Source organism: Scyliorhinus canicula, chromosome 15 (genome assembly GCF_902713615.1).
Source record: "Scyliorhinus canicula chromosome 15, sScyCan1.1, whole genome shotgun sequence".
NCBI lineage: Eukaryota > Metazoa > Chordata > Chondrichthyes > Carcharhiniformes > Scyliorhinidae > Scyliorhinus > Scyliorhinus canicula.
The window spans coordinates 28,459,014-28,473,038 of record NC_052160.1 but is presented as its reverse complement, the minus strand read 5'-3'; the positions used below and the strand labels follow the sequence as shown (position 1 = coordinate 28,473,038).

General features: G+C 49.7%; 1 long non-coding RNA gene across 1 annotated transcript in view; it reads left to right on the top strand.

Annotated features, from left to right (window-relative positions):
* The window catches only part of LOC119978557, a 120,500-nt gene extending 106,986 nt beyond the window's left edge, over positions 1-13,514 (top strand). Inside the window, exon 3 of the long non-coding RNA XR_005463487.1 lies at positions 13,440-13,514. This is a non-coding gene — a long non-coding RNA (uncharacterized LOC119978557). The remainder of the gene's footprint in view (positions 1-13,439) is intronic.
* Positions 13,515-14,025: the final 511 nt, after the last annotated feature.

The following is a 14,025-nucleotide window of genomic DNA, read 5'->3' as shown; positions in this document are numbered from 1 at the left end:
AGCAGCAAGGCTGTGTCTGAGTTCTGCTCCAGGCCAAGGTGAAACTGAGGCTGGATTACAAAGAATCATAGACTCCCTACAGTGAAGAGGGAGGCCATTTGGTCCATCGAGCCTGCACTGACCCTCTCAAAGAGTACTTCACCCAAGCTCCCTCCCCTGCCCTATCCCATTAACCCCTTAATCTAACCTACACACCTTGTTTGGACACTAAGGGGCAATTTAACATGGCCAATCCACCTAACCTGCACATCTTTAGACTATGGGATGAAACCCATGCAGACTCAGGGAGAATGTGCAAACTTCACACAGACAGTGACCCAAGGTCGGAATTGAACCCGGGTCCCCAGTGCTGTAAGGCAGGAATGTTAGCCACTGTGCTGCCCCCTAATCTGGTTGATCAGCCAATATTTTATGTAACATGTCATCTATTATTCCTTGATAGAATTTATCACACTTCTTTTAAAGTGATGGCATGCTGCTATCCTTAAAGGCATATTACTACATAAAACGTGTTTGCCCATCGATCCCAGCAATGTTGGTAATGGCACTGCATTACTGAATTCTACTAGAAAGTTCCAAGTTTGTTCTCTGGCATGAGCTGAGTTTGCCAATTGAAACCAGGGTAGCGGTTTAGGTGCATACGATTTGCTTCTGTAACTTTGACCAGGGAAAGAAAAAATTTGCTCAAGTTCCTGATCATTAATCAGTGATCTATGGGGGATTTAGGGGGTGGCAAAGGGTGGGCATCAGTAAATTGAGGGACCTGTTTATTGGCGGGAGGTTTGCGGGCCTGGGGGAACTGGAAGATAAATTTGGGCTTCCCCAAGGGAACATGTTCAGATACTTGCAGGTAAAGGCGTTTGCTAGGCGACAAGTAGAGGGATTCCCTTTGCTGCCCTCGCGGGGGACGATGGACAGAGTGCTTTTGGGGGCGTGGGTCGGAGAGGGGAAGGTGTCTGACACCTATAAGCTAATGCAGGAGGTGGAGGATTCGTCAGTAGAGGAGCTGAAGGCTAAATGGGAGGAGGAACTCGGGGAGCAGATAGAGGATGGAACTTGGGCGGATGCCTTGGAGAGAGTCAACTCTTCCTCCTCATGTGCGAGGCTTAGTCTCATCCAATTTAAGGTGCTGCACCGGGCCCACATGTCCGGGACTAGGATGAATAGGTTCTTTGGGGGTGAGGACAGGTGCACCAGATGTTTGGGGAGTCCAGCGAACCACGCCCATATGTTCTGGGCATGCCCAGCATTGGAAGAATTCTGGAAGGGGGTGGCGGGGACGGTGTCGAGGGTGGTTGGATCCAGGGTCAAACCAGGGTGGGGACTCGCAATTTTTGGAGTTGCGGTAGAGCCGGGAGTGCAGGAGGCGAAAGAGGCCGGTGTCCTGGCCTTTGCGTCCCTAGTAGCCCGACGAAGGATCTTGCTACTGTGGAAGGATGCGAGGCCCCCAAGTGTGGAGACCTGGATCAGTGACATGGCGGGATTTATAAAATTGGAAAGGGTCAAATTTGCCCTGAGAGAATCAATACAAGAGTTCTATAAACGATGGCAGCCTTTTCTGGACTTCCTGGCTCAAAGATACTTGGTCAATAGCAGCAGCAACCCGGGGGGGGGGGGGGGGGGTGTTCCTTATTTTAGTTTTTATTATGTAACTTAATATTGTGTTAATTTGCGTTGTTGTTAAAATGCTGTGTTCATGGAGGTGGGGCGAATGTTTATGTTTGCTAATATTATTGTTATTTTTGGTATTTTATTATGGTTCGTTGTTGTTGTATAAATTCAAAATTTTTCAATAAAAATTATTTCCAAAAAAAAATAAATCAGTGATCTACATTATTCAAGCAGCTACACTTCAAAAGTACTTCATTGGCTTTGTGACGTCCTGAAGTTGTGAAAGGTGCTTCCTTCTCTAGCCTCTAAATGAATTAAATCGGAGTCTCTTATTTTCTATTTAACTGAGAAAAAGGCATAGAAGTGGATGATTAGCTAATATCATGTTAAATGGTGGAGCAGGTTCAACTTGCTGAATGACTTACTCCTGCTGCTTTGTTCCTATGTTCCTTCCTATGTCACTAGGGCCCAATGCACAATACTTTGTTTTTAAGGGCTGGGAGATAACAGGTTCAAAACCAGATTGTCCTATTCTGATCTGAACTTGGCAACTATTGACACCTTGTCCCAAAAGTGAGGTAGTTGGGAAAGGAGAAATTAAGATCCAGGCTGGATTTTAATCCAGATTGTCGTTATGAGAAACATGGTGGCCATGCGTGTTGCGGTTTTTCTATTTTCCACGAAATAATCAGAGGCGTCTCAGGCACAGAACAATTGTTTATTGACCAACGCGTTGGGAGAACACGGTAGCATTGTGGATAGCACAATCGCTTCACAGCTCCAGGGTCCCAGGTTCGATTCCGGCTTGGGTCACTGTCTGTGCGGAGTTTGCACATCCTCCCTGTGTGCGTGGGTTTCCTCCGGGTGCTCCGGTTTCCTCCCACAGTCAAAAAGATGTGCAGGTTAGGTGGATTGGCCATGATAAATTGCCCTTAGTGTCCAAAATTGCCCTTAGTGTTGGGTGGGGTTACTGGATTATGGGGATAGGGTGGAGGTGTTGACCTTGGGTAGGGTGCTCTTTCCAAGAGCCGGTGCAGACTCGATGGGCCGAATGGCCTCCTTCTGCAATGTAAATTCTATGATGAGAGCAAAACTTCAGAGATAGACCTCCAGAGCTGACTCTGCCCAACACATGGAATCAAGTAACATTTATACAGAGTCAATTATGTAGGCAAGAATATTGTTTACATTTGATCATATATGTTTACATTAAACAAGTTACATATGTGCACCCAGGCAGAATGAGCGTTATCTACCTTAATCTACCCTTTGTCTTTCTATGGATTCCTCGCTAACCTTCCTACTTGATGCCAGACTCCATGGATGTGTCTGGTCCTTAGGTCTGGTCCTGTTAAGGTCACTGAAACTGGTCTAACTGGAACATGTTGCTTGACCCTAATGGCTGACTGCTGCAGATGGTGGCACATCAGCTTTTAGCTGACATCTTTGTAAAATTGTCTTTTATTGCTTTAGTATGCTGTACTACACTATATAAATTCAAAATCCCGAAAAATAATTGTTAATTGCCTGGGGGCCAGTGCAAGAAAATCACCCGCTTGCAGAGGGATGTCATTAAGCTTAATAACAGTCAGCCACTTGGGGGCAGCATGGTGGTGCAATGGTCAGCACAGCTGCCTCACGGCGCCGAGGTCCCAGGTTCGATCCCGGCTCTGGGTCACTGACCGTGTGCAGTTTGCACATTCTCCCCGTGTTTGCTTGGGTTTCACCTCCACAACCCAAAGATGTGCAGGGTAGGTGGATGGCCACACTTAATTGCCCCTTAATTGGAAAAAAATGAATTGGGTACTCAAAATTTATAAAACTAAATAATAAGCCACTTGATAGCAATTATTCCTGGGCCCATTGGAATTTAGTGGTAGCTCAGGGATTAGATGGGAGCTGGAGGGCTTTCCCAACCTCTCAAAGACCATCCAGAAAACCCTATTGGGTTTGCCAATGGTCCACTTGGGAGGGGGGGGGGGGGGGGGGGGGGGGAGGCGTCCTTCGTTGTCAGGAACTCAATGCCCAATGGAGAGTCTTGGCATCTGGGAGGAGGGGCGGGGAGCTTCTGAAAGCTACTCACCTGGCTGCTCCTTTTGTGGCCCCCAGCCCGCCCTCACTCACCTGTATCCAGGGATCCAACGTCAATTCCCGGTGAAGTACTCAGAACATTACCAGCAGCAGCCACCACTTTTATTGGCACTGCCAAAACTGGAGAGCTGTTGTTCTCTGATTGGCCAGCAGCTCCTGGCAGACACTTATTTCGATCGAGTCTCCCCAGTGAGAGCAATGAGAGATTCCTATCAGTTCCCCAACCTGTCACCCATTTTAAATCCCAACCCCTGTCTGGGAATTTCAGGTTCAGTGCAGGAGGATTGTTCTACAACCAGATCAGGTATAGGACTGAAAGCTAGTGAGCCATAAAGCTTGGAATTAAAATAAAACATGACATTTTATTTTTAAAATACAGCTTTGAAGTTTAAGGTGTAATCTCTGATGCAAGCTGATTAAATCTGCCTGGAATTTGGAACTTTATTCTCAGCTAAAAGGATTTTCAAGATAGAAACTGGAATCCTCAGAGAGATGAGAGCCACAATACTTCACATCAGTTCCAGGGTATTACAAATCTTCTACGTTTCCTACATTACAGCAGTGTTTACACTTAAAAAGTGCTTCATTGGCAGTAAAGCACTTTGGGACATCTGATAGTCATGAAAGGCACTATATAAATGTAAAGCTTTATTTTTGAAATTGAAGCTCACGATAAAATACAGATATAATTGGGAAAGATATCCAGTGTGACCCATAACTAGCTTCGGTGGTGACCCAAGAATTCCAAGTTATCAACAAGATACACTGCAGCAACTCACCAAAACTCGTTCAACAGCAGTTTGCAAAACCGCAAGCTTGACCACCTGGAAGAACAAAAGCAGCAGATGCTTGGGAATGCCACCTGCAAGCACCACTTCAAGGCACACGCCATCCACGTCATACATATTCATTTACCATTCCTATATTGTCGCTGGTGAGGAAACCTGGAACTCCCTTCCTAATAGCACCGTGGACTCCCACACTGCTTGCAGTGGCTCAAAAAGGCAGCTCCCTGGCAACTTCAAGGGCATTTAGGGTGCAGGAAATAGTTGCTGACTTTACTAACAATACCCACATTCCATGAACGACTATTAAAAGCATTTGCCCCCCCCCCCCCCCCCCCCCCCCCCCCCCCCCCCCCCCGGCCCCCCCACTTCACTGCAATAGAACAAAAATCTAGATTAAAAATCATTCCACTTCCCAATCAGATCTTGGTGCAGTTACCGCCCACTTTAGTCTTGCCTCTCCACTCATCCTTTCAGAAATAAGCCTGATTTATCAGTGACTCTGTTGGCTGTACTACTCCCGTTGATTGTCGTTACATTGATTGTTATCAGTGCTGATGAGATCAAATGAATTGACTTGCTCCTTCACAATGTGATAGATCTCCTATCTCTGTTAACATGTACATTAAGAACCATTAGCATTGCCCTATGTGAGGATTTAGATTCCCTAATTAGATTACATCTGTTTTGCCAACAATTAGCAGTACTTGTATTACTGTAAGACATCAGGAGATGAATTTAATAGGCCACACGCGTGGGTGGACCTATAAATTAGGGTATCATGCAATCGGTGTGTATCTTCCACTACCAGCGGCAGTTTATCAGGTCTCTAGGGATTGTATTTTGCCAATCAATTTCATCATCCTGGATTCCACTGTCTTTAAAATAATGCACAATTCAATAATTCTTCTCAAAGGTCACAGTCTCTGTCGCTGCCTTAAGATATTTCTTTCTTTATTTCTCCCTGGGCCAATGGACGATATTCTCCCGCAGCGTCCATTCAGTGACCAGAAATTCCCACCCAAGATCAATGGACCTTTCCATGGTCCATGTCTCACACATGGCGACCTTTCAACAGGTGGGGTGGAAGAACCCAGCCCAATGCCTCAGATGGTGGTTTGGATAATTTGGTTCTCTTAAATATTCAATGGCAAAGACACAAATATCTCCAAGTGAAAATTGTCATCTTGTTCACCTCATCTATACTTTCCTTTCACTAGAATGTTTATCAATACCCAAAGTTATGTAATCCATTGAACTACGCTTTCAGGAGTTCTTGGGGATCTTTACAGTTGAATAAAACATAGAATATTCTCATAAATATAAAGGAAATTACTGCGGATGCTGGAACTTTGACAAAGAGTCGAAACGTTAGCTCCCTTTTCTATCCACAGATGCTGTCAGACATGCTGAAATTGTCCAAAATTTTCTGTTTTTGTTTTAGAACAATCTCATAATGGCCCTTAAATTCCTGCATCATTTGCAACTAAGGGCGCGATTCTCAGACCTCGTTGTGCTCTCGCTTGAGTGAAACGAAGCCGGTGAATAGCGGGAGAGGCTGACAACGAGAACTGTGCTGTTATGTTTGGTCTTCTATACCTTGCAAAGGAATCCGACAAACACCTTGACCTGTCCAAACCTGGATCTTTATTGAGTCTCGTGTGGCAAGATAACAATCTGATACAGAGCATGTTATCATGGAGTGTCTTTATGCTCCTCTGGAGCTACACCTAGCACCGACCATTCACCTGTACGTCTTACTACCACCTCCTGTAACCATCTCCTGATGGCCAGAAGTGTCTCCACTTATAAGGGAGTTCCTGGTCATCGGACCCACGGTCTTAAGATCGCATGGTGTGTCTGCACTGCCACCTGCTGGTTGGAGGTCACACGCCATCCATCTGTGATATTACTTCCAGGCATATCACCACATGTGCCAGGCGCCAAACAGTTTTCGATGCAACCGGCCAGCTCCCGTAGGCAAATTCAGGATCTCGCCATAGCAGGGCGAGAAACCAATTATCACCACTTAAGCCCTATTTCCATACATTTAACGGGAGCGACCTCATATCCAACGGCCTCCTGTCATTTGTTGGCCTCCCTAGCATGTGGTCACGCTGGTGCCGATTAGTACTCCTTTTGGAAAATGTGAACCTGGCAGAAGGGCTTCTGCGGGGAGTCGAGGAGGTGAGTTGCCACCTTTGCCCAGAGACAAGGAACCCGGGACGCTGTGCTTGCTGCCCCAGTACTCGATGGGGAGTGTGGGATCCTCGGCTGGGGAAGGGGGCACCCTCCGGAGGGGCCGCCATGAGGAGGGGGAAGACACGGGAGGAACAACCGCGTGCAGCACCGGCATGCCAATCCCTGGATCGTGTGTAGCCCCTGTGCATCTGCCCCATTGAACACCCATAACCCTCACAACTGTAGCCATCTAAGATGGCCACTAACAACACAAAATGGAAGACTGCAAAGAGTGCAGGGAAAAACGGACATGGTAAAGAGCAAACAGCTTGCAGAAGCATTGGGACAATTGCAGAAACCGGTTTCCCGACAGCTGCAGAGTTCAGGCAGCGCTGTAAATGGGAAAGCCGTTAACATAGTAATGAGGTGATACCGGGCCGTCCCAGATACAATGGATACAATTAGGTATCAATTGATACTTTTTTTTTTTTAATAATTTTTATTGAGAAATTTTGATTTTATACAACAATAACGCACCTTAGTAAAATACCGAAAATAACAATAATATTAACAATCATATACATTCGCCCCATCCCCATGAACAACCCAGCATTTTAACAACAACGCAAATTAACACACTATAAAGTTACAGAATAAACACTACAATAATGCACCCCCCCCCCCCCCCCCCCCCCCCCCCGGGTTGCTGCTGCTATTGACCCAGTTACCTATCTCTGAGCCAGGAAGTCCAGAAAAGGCTGCCATCATTTATAGAACCCTTGTGTTGATCCTCTCAGGGCAAATTTGACCTTTTCCAATTTTATAAATCCCGCCATGTCACTGATCCAGGTCTCCACGCTTGGGGGCCTCGCATCCTTCCACTGTAGCAGAATCCTTTGACGGGCTACTAGGGACGCAAAGGCCAGGACCCCGGCCTCTTTCGCCTCCTGCACTCCCGGCTCCACCCCAACCCCAAAAATCGCGAGTCCCCACCCTGGCTTGACCCTGGATCCAACCACCCTCGACACCGTCCCCGCCACCCCCTTCCAGAATTCTTCCAGTGCTGGGCATGCCCAGAACATATGGGCGTGGTTCGCAGGACTCCCCGAACATCTGGTGCACCTGTCCTCACCCCCGAAGAACCTACTCATCCTAGTCCCGGACATGTGGGCCCGGTGCAGCACCTTAAATTGGATGAGACTAAGCCTCGCACATGAGGAGGAAGAGTTGACTCTCTCCAAGGCCTCCGCCCAAGTCCCGTCCTCTATCTGCTCCCCGAGTTCCTCCTCCCATTTAGCCTTCAGCTCCTCCACTGACGACTCCTCCACCTCCTGCATTACCTTATAGATGTCAGACACCTTCCCCTCTCCTACCCACACCCCCGAAAGCACTCTGTCCATCGTCCCCTGCGAGGGCAGCAAAGGGAATCCCTCTACCTGTCGCCTAGCAAACGCCTTTACCTGCAGGTATCTGAACATGTTCCCCTGGGGAAGGCCAAATTTATCTTCCAGTTCCCCCAGGCCCGCAAACCTCCCGCCAATAAACAGGTCCCTCAATTTGCTGATGCCCGCCCTTTGCCATCCCCTGAATCCCCCACCCGTGTTCCCCGGGATGAACCGATGGTTGCCACCCAGTGGAGCCTCCATCGAGCCCCCTGTTACCCCCTGATGCCGTCTCCACTGTCCCCAGATTCTTAGGGTCGCCGCCACCACCGGGCTCGTGGTAACCCTCTTGGGGGAGAGCGGCAACGGTGCCGTTACCATGGCACCCAGGCTCGTACCTCTACATGACGCCATCTCCATTCTTTTCCACGCCGCCCCTCCCCCCTCCATCACCCATTTACGCACCATTGACACATTGGCTGCCCAATAGTACCCCAGAAGGTTGGGCAGCGCCAGCCCGCCTCTATCCCTTCCTCGCTCCAGGAACACCCTCCTCACTCTCGGAGTCCCATGTGCCCACACAAAGCTCAGAATACTGCCGGTCACTCTCCTAAAGAAGGCCCTGGGGATAAATATGGGCAGGCACTGAAAAAGGAACAAGAACCTCGGAAGCACTGTCATTTTGACGGACTGCACCCTCCCCGCCAATGACAATGGCAGCATGTCCCACCTCCTGAACTCCTCCTCCATCTGATCTACCAGTCTGGTAAAGTTATGCTTGTGGAGAGTCCCCCAGTCCCTGGCCACTTGCACCCCCAGGTACCTAAAGCTCTCCCCTGCCCTCCTAAGCGGGAGCCTACCAATTCCTTCCTCCTGGTCTCCAGGGTGCACCACAAACACCTCGCTCTTGCCTAAGTTTAATTTATAACCTGAGAAGGTCCCAAACTCGGCTAGTAACTCCATCACTCCCGGCATCCCTCCCACCGGGTCCGCCACATACAGTAACAGGTCGTCGGCATACAACGACACCTATGTTCCTCTCCACCTCGCACCAAGCCTCTCCACCTCTCTGAATCTCTCAATGCCATCGCCAGCGGCTCGATTGCCAGTGCAAACAATCAATTGATACTTTTAATAGCGAACCAGACACGATGGAGCCAGCGAAGCCAGGACAATGAGTCCTAAGAACCGCCCCAGCCATCAAGGAACGGCCCTAGGATAGGGGGGTTCAAATCATATCGATTGGGAAGAGGCCCAATCGATCCCCAGCAGGTGAGGAAGCCCGCCCCAAGGGGCGCGGACCTCCTGGGACCTATAAAAGAAGGTCCCGCACATGGTTCAGTCTCCTGTCTCCGCCTCCGACTCCAGCCTCCAGACCCCTGTCTTTTACACCAGCTGTCGAGCAGCAGCCATCAATAAGTAAGTGCCAAACGACGATCGCTACTTGACCCCGGCATTACTTATACCCTTGCCGACCAATAGTGACCCGAAGCTTGCAGACCAGAACGGAACGAAGGCCTTGTTCCCTGACCTCGCCTGTTCCTTCTTAGATAAGTATTAGTCGTCTAGTGGTAGAAGTAAGTTAGTCTTTAGCGTGTGCATGAGTGTTATTATAATTGTTTTATAATAAACTATAATTGTTTTGGACTTACTAATTGGTGTACAGCTTTATTGCTTTGAACTTGACCTTGATACTTGTGACGGTGTCTTTTACGGCACCTGGCGACTCCAGAGCATAGAAAGAGAAACAGAGCCAAGTGAGTGTTAAGCACACTTACTCAAAACGAGCAACACAACCTGCTGAGGCCTCTGGGCAAGCGGCTGAAGGCTATTGCTAATAGGGAATTGACAATCGTGGTTAAGTGCACACATCATACAACCCAAGTGGATTTCCGTGGGTGGGTGCGCAATGCAACATGTGGGGGTGATTGCCTAGCATCCCAATCACACCTTGATGCACAGACTGTGCTTGAACATTGCGGGAGGCAACATCACACAGGCAGCAGCCAACATCCGAATACGCAGGGGATTGGACACAGCTCCGGGAACACGTCCACGGCCGGAGGGTGGGTGAGTGCTACGGGGAGGGGGAGATGCCTGAAGAGATGAACCAAGGGTCGGAGGTCGGCCCGCATAGCAGAAAAAAGTGACAGAGGCATCATACTGGTTGTGCTCAAGTGTTTTTAATGTGTCACAGGTGTCGTACAGTTCCCCACTCTCCCGATGATGCCATCGCACACTCCCCACCATCCCCCCCACCCCCTACCTACCACTCACTCCTTGGGTGCCCTCAGTAATCCTCAATGTGCTTCACATTCCTAGTTCTACCACTACCTCAAGTTGTTTCCCCAGGATGCACATCTGAGGTGGAGGCACCCAGCTGCTTACCTCATCCCATGGCCTATGATGCCTCTGGCTGACATCCTCTGGGGCTGGAGGGCCCTGGCGCACTTGACAGCAGCACATGCACAGCTGTGCTGCCCTGTCCCATGTGCTGACCTCAAAACATGGCCTCATCAGAGGGGTGGAACTTGGGAGAGCTGGTGGCCATAGTCGCTGCCCCATGGGACATGTCCGGTTTGGCACCCAGCGCCTCCTCCTCCCGCTCGGTGCCCATGAGGTCCCGGGATTCACCTCGGGACGGAGGGGCAGCTGGTTCGAGCCCCGGCTGCCCCTGCATCATCTGGCCCAGCCAGCCCTGGCGGCTCCTCAATGCCTGCACTAAGGTGCCGACACCCTCGGCAATGCTCCTCAGTGATCGGGCCATGCTCTGCAGAGCCTTGGCAATGCCCACCTGCGACTGGGACAAGCCCCGCAGTGCCTCGGCCATTCTCATCTGAGAGAGGGGCATGTCCCGCAGAACCTCATCAAGGTCAGCCTGGTACTGGGTCACATCCCCCAGCGAATCGGACATTCTACCTCAGCCATGGCTGTCACCAACCGCATGACACATTGGACCCCTTCACTAATGATGCCGAAGTCATGCACCAGGCTCTTCACTGCGGTCGCCATCCTAACAGTGTTGGCCTAGATGCCACGCATTGCCGGCGGCATCTCCTGCACCCGTAGCCTCTGGGACTCCTCTAATCGGCTGTGGACCTGCTGGAGTATTGCTGACATCTCCCTCTGAATGCTTCAGCTGCTCCCTATTGTCTTCATCAGCTCCAGACAACCCGCTACCAGAGGCTCAGCATCAGGCTAGGGCCCAGCTGGGACCTTCGACTGCTGTCTCGCCAGGGGGTTCCTACCTCCACCTGATGTGCATCAGCAGCTGGGTGGTGCTCACCAAATTGTGCCCCAGAAGCCTGACAAACATTTCCCACCGAGGTGCTGGTATCTGCACTGATGGAGGGTGGGATGACAGCTGTGATGCATCAATCGTGTCTTCCTCGGAACTCTCCTACGAGCTGTTCTCCTGGGAGGCTAGAAAGGGGTTCACCCGGGATGGGCTGGCGTCGTCAGCTGGAGGATCTGCGGGAGAATGGACATGTGGTCAGTAGGAGGGATGGTCAGTAAGGCAATAATAGCTCACATTTAACAAGTCCTCCGGGTGGGGCTGGGTGGTTCCTCACCTCTGCGGCTTCCGCCAACCTCTGCATTGGTGACCGCTCTGTCCTCGGCCACCTCAGTCACCTCCAGGGCCCGGTCCTAGAAGGTGGTGAGGATTCTGAAGTTCAGCACCCCATCCCCAGTCTGGGTCCTCACCCGGCGATGGTGTGAGAGCTTCTCCTGCAGAGACACAAAGAGGGCATTGTTAGCCAAACATATGGTTCACAGTGGTGGGGGGGGGGGGGGGGGGGGGGGGGGGGGGGGGGGGGCTTGGGGGGGGGGGGGTGCTGTGAAGAAGGATTGGGGGTCCCAGGTGGAGGGGGGGGCTTTGGTATCAACTCACCTGTGCTTCCCAGTGTAGGTTGTTAACCTTCTTACAGCACTGCAGGCTAGTGCTCCTGGTCACACTCCCAGAGCTTCCAGCCGCCGCCACCTCACCCCAGACAGCACATCCTCCGGGACCCTCGGGGGAACAGGACACCCTCCTAGCCTCGACCGCATCTAGGAGCCTCGCCAGGTCCGCATCGCCAAATCTTGGGGCCAGTGAAGCTTGCCGCAGTTTCCGCTCGTTATCACACTTAGAAATCTTTTCAGAGAATCACGCCCTAAGTCGCTGGTGCACACACATTCCGCTGGTGCACACACATGTCGCTGGTGCACACACATTCCGCTGGTGCACACACATGCCGGTGGTGCACACACATGTCACTGGTGCACACACATGCCGCTGGTGCACACACATTCCACTGGTGCACACACATGCGCAGCGTGATGACCTGGAATTGCAGGCAATCAGGCATGCATGCATGCTGGGAAGGCATGCCGTTTAAACTCACGGCCCATTTCTCTTTCCAATGCTTCAGGGTCTACGCTGCACTGGATACTTGGGGGCAGTTCTTCGGCCTGTTCCAAAACCTGTTCGAGGCCAGCTAAGAAGAAAAAAAAAACCAAAACAACATAGATGAGGAACCAAAGGACTGCGCAACCGGGGTGGGGCGGGGGGGGAGGGGGGGGGGGGCAGAGGGAAGGTGGGGAAACCACAAGAGAAGAGGAAGGATGCTGAAGCCAAAGGGGGGAGGGGTAGAATTATAGACCGATCCAGAGGGCAACAAAATGTACATAGAGTTAGTTAAATGAAGGAAAAAATAAACCTGTCTGTACAATAAAGTAAACTAGTGCGGGCAAGAAAAATGTAATGTATATACACAACTGTTTATAAATATGAGAATAGCCAATAAAAAGATTTTAAAAAAAAAATCCAGGCTTCGTACAAGCTTGGAGGGCCGAAGGGCCAGTTCCTGTGCTGTATTTTTTTTATTCCTCTTGCTGTGGGGTGTTCTCGGCGAATTGTGACCCTTCAATCAGGAGGTTCCTCCAAGTAGGTCTCTTCTGAACAAAGGTCTCCCCGGCATTGACATCTATGTTCCATTTCTTGAGGCAAGCCTACTAGGTGTCTTTGAAGATCTTCTCTTGTCCTCCTCTTATTTGGGATCCTTCCTTGAGCTGGGTGAAGAAGATTTGCTTTGGCAGTCAGGACTCAATCGTCCTAAGCATATGAGCGGCCTATTAGAGTTGGTTTTGGATGATCATGGCCTCGATAATGGTGCTATTGACTCCTTCAAGGAGTCATGTTAGTACGCCTATCCTTCCAGTTGATTCAGAGCTAAACTTCATTTGGAGTTTGCAATATATTTTAGGCTGAGTGATTTACGAGTGTCCCTAATGTAACGTTCATCCTTAGAAGCCTCAGCAATAATTTAAAATGGTTTTTAAAAAATTTAATGCCTCGGTTGATATATGCAAGCCTCCTGTAAGCTAATGTGAACTATCTGTCTGACAGGCATTGCAGCGAATCAATTCTCACCCTGAAGAGTGTACTGCCAAAGGACATCCCAAAATGATGTCAGAGGAGATATATGCCAGGACACTGCGCTTCAGCAGCTGCTGTTTTCGGATGTTCAGCTTGTCAATTAACAATTGTCAAAACCCTTCCCTTCTCCCCCTTACCACCCTCCCCTCCTCCCTCTCCTCTTCCCTCCCCTTTGCACATAGATAGAACTGTTATGTTTAAGTGAGAAAATATATTTTATTGCAAGAATTTGTAAAAGTCGAGGTAGTTTTACGTCATTGGTCAGCTGATAAAGTTACTGAAACATCAGGACACAACATTTAACTGAGGTAATTATATATAAATAAGATAATTGAAGTAAAAAAGACAGAGACATACATAACACGGGTAACACGGTGACACACTAGTTAGCACTGCTACTACAACACCAGGGACCCATGTTCAATTCAGACCTTGGGTGACCGTGTGGTGTTTGTACATTCTCCCTGTGTCTGCATGGGTTTCCTAGAACCATGTAATAGAACCATAGAATTTTACAGTTCAGAATGAGGCCATTCAGTCCATCAAGTCTGCACAG